This window comes from Loxodonta africana, chromosome 10 (assembly GCF_030014295.1).
Source record: "Loxodonta africana isolate mLoxAfr1 chromosome 10, mLoxAfr1.hap2, whole genome shotgun sequence".
NCBI classification, from domain to species: Eukaryota; Metazoa; Chordata; class Mammalia; order Proboscidea; family Elephantidae; genus Loxodonta; species Loxodonta africana.
Window position 1 is genome coordinate 1,186,675 of NC_087351.1, and position 3,789 is coordinate 1,190,463.

A 3,789-nucleotide genomic window follows, 5' to 3' on the forward strand; every position below is an offset into this window, starting at 1 on the left:
CTGTAAAAACAAACAACCCTAACCTCCTAACAACAAACAAACCTAACCCCCTAACAAACAACAGCACTAACCCCCTAACCACAAACAACACTAACACCCTAACAACAAAAACTACTAAACCCCAACAAGAAACAACCCTAAAACCCTAACAACAAACACTAACCCCCTAACAACAAACAACACTAAACCCCTAACAAGAAACTAACCTAACCCCGTAACAACAAACAACCCTAACCTCCTAACAGCAAACAACCTTAAACCCCTAACAACAAACAACCCTAAACCCCTAACAACAAACAACACTAACACCCTAACAACAAAAAACACTAACACCCTAACAACAAAAAACACTAAACCCCAACAAGAAACAACCCTAAACCCCTAACAACAAACACTAACCCCCTAACAACAAACAACAGTAAACCCCTAACAAGAAACTAACCTAACCCTGTAACAACAAACAACCCTAACCTCCTAACAAAAAACAACCTTAACCCCCTAACAAACAACACTAACCCCCTAACCACAAACAACACTAACACCCTAACAACAAAAACTACTAAACCCCAACAAGAAACAGCCCTAAACCCCTAACAACAAACACTAACACCCTAACAACAAAAATCACTAAACCCCTAAAAAGAAACTAACCTAACGCCGTAACAACAAACAACCCTAACCTCCTAACAACAAACAACCTTAAACCCCTAACAACAAACAACCCTAAACCCCTAACAACAAACAACACTAACACCCTAACAACAAAAACCACTAAACCCCAAGAAGAAACTACACTAAACCCCTAACAACAAACACTAACCCCCTAACAACAAACAACACTAAACCCCTAACAAGAAACTAACCTAACCCTGTAACAACAAAGATCCCTAACCTCCTAACAACAAACAACCTTAACCCCCTAACAACAAAAAACCCTAAACCCCTAACAACAAACAACCCTAACCCCCTAACAAACAACAACACTAACCCCCTAACTACAAACAACACTAACACCCTAACAACAAAAACGACTAAACCCCAACAAAAAACAACCCTAAACCCCTAACAACAAACACTAACCCCCTAACAGCAAACAACACTAAACCCCTAACAAGAAACTAACCTAACCCCCTAACAACCAACAACGCACACCCCCTAACCACAAACAACACTAACACCCTAACCACAAGCAACACTAACCCTGTAAGAACAAACTACACTAACCCCTTAACAACAAACAACACTAACACCCTAACAACAAAAACTACTAAACCCAACAAGAAACAACCCTAAACCCCTAACAACAAACACTAACCCCCTAACAACAAACTACACTAAACCCTTAACAAGAAACTAACCTAACCCCATAACAACAAACAAGCCTAACCTCCTAACAACAAACAACCTTAAACCCCTAACAACAAACAACCCTAAACCCCTAACAACAAACAACACTAACACCCTAACAACAAAAACCACTAAACCCCAACAAGAAACAACACTAAACCCCTAACAACAAACACTAACCCCCTAACAACAAACAACACTAAACACCTAACAAGAAACTAACCTAACCCTGTAACAACAAACAACCCTAACCTCCTAACAACAAACAACCTTAACCCCCTAACAACAAACAACACTAAACCCCTAACAACAAACACTAACCCCCTAAAAACCAACAACGCACACCCCCTAACCGGAAACAACACTAACACCCTAACCACAAACAACACTAACCCCGTAAGAACAAACAACACTAACCCCCTAACCACAAACAACACTAACACCCTAACAACAAAAACTACTAAACCCCAACAAGAAACAACCCTAAACCCCTAACAACAAACACTAACCCCCTAACAACAAACAACACTAAACACCTAACAAGAAACTAACCTAACCCCGTAACAACAAACAACCCTAACCTTCTAACAACAAAGAACCCTAACCCCCTAACAAACAACAACACTAATCCCCTAACCACAAACAACACTAACACCCTAACAACAAAAACTACTAAACCCCAACAAGAAACAACCCTAAACCCCTAACAACAAACACTAACCCCCTAACAACAAACAACACTAAACCCCTAACAAGAAACTAACCTAACCCCGTAACAACAAACAACCCTAACCTCCTAACAACAAACAACCTTAAACCCCTAACAACAAACAACCCTAATCCCCTAACAACGAACAACACTAACACCCTAACAACAAAAACCACTAAACCCCAACAAGAAACATCACTAAACCCCTAACAACAAACACTAACCCCCTAACAACAAACAACACTAAACCCCTAACAAGAAACTAACCTAACCCTGTAACAACAAACAACCCTAACCTCCTAACAACAAACAACCTTAACCCCCTAACAGAAAACAACCCTAAATCCCTAACAGCAAACAACCCTAAATCCCTAACAACAAACAATCCTAACCCCCTAACAACCAACAACGCTCACCCCCTAACCACAAACAGCACTGACAGCCTGACCACAAACAACAATAACCCCGTAAGAACAAACAACACTAACCCCCTAACAACAAACAACACTAACACCCTAACAACAAAAACTACTAAACCCCAACAAGAAACAACCCTAAACCCCTAACAACAAACACTAACCCCCTAACAACAAACAACACTAAACACCTAACAAGAAACTAACCTAACCCCGTAACAACAAACAACCCTAACCTCCTAACAACAAACAACCTTAAACCCCTAACAACAAACAACCCTAAACCCCTAACAACAAACAACACTAACACCCTACCAACAAAAACCACTAAACCCCAACAACAAACAACACTAAACTCCTAACAAGAAACTAACCTAACCCTGTAACAACAAACAACCCTAACATCCTAACAACAAACATCCTTAACCCCCTAACAACAAACAACCCTAAACCCCTAACAACAAACAATCCTAACCCCCTAACAACCAACAACGCACACCCCCTAACCACAAACAACACTAACACCCTAACCACAAACAACACTAACCCCGTAAAAACAAACTACACTAACCCGCTAACAAAAAACAACACTAACACCCTAACAGCAAAAACTACTAAACCCCAACAAGAAACAACCCTAAACCCCTAACAACAAACACTAACCCCCTAACAACAAACAACACTAAACCCCTAACAAGAAACTAACCTAACCCTGTAACAACAAACAACCCTAACCTCCTAACAAACAACAACACTAACCCCCTAACCACAAACAACACTAACCCCCTAACCACAAACAACACTAAAACCCTAACAACAAAAACTACTAAACCCCAACAAGAAACAACCCTAAACCCCTAACAACAAACACTAACCCCCTAACAACAAACAACACTAAACCCCTAACAAGAAACTAACCTAAAACTGTAACAACAAACAACCGTAACCTCCTAACAACAAACAACCTTAAACCCCTAACAACAAACAACCCTAAACCCCTAACAACAAAAAACACTAACACCCTAACAACAAAAACCACTAAACCCCAACAAGAAACAACACTAAACCCCTAACAACAAACACTAACCCCCTAACAACAAACAACACTAAACCCCTAACAAGAAACTAACCTAACCCTGTAACAACAAACAACCCTAACCTCCTAACAACAAACAACCTTAACCCCCTAACAACAAACAACCCTAAACCCCTAACAACAAACAATCGTAACCCCCTAACAACCAACAACGCACACCCCCTATCCACAAACAACACTAACACCCTAACCACAAACAACAATAACCCCGTAAGAACAAA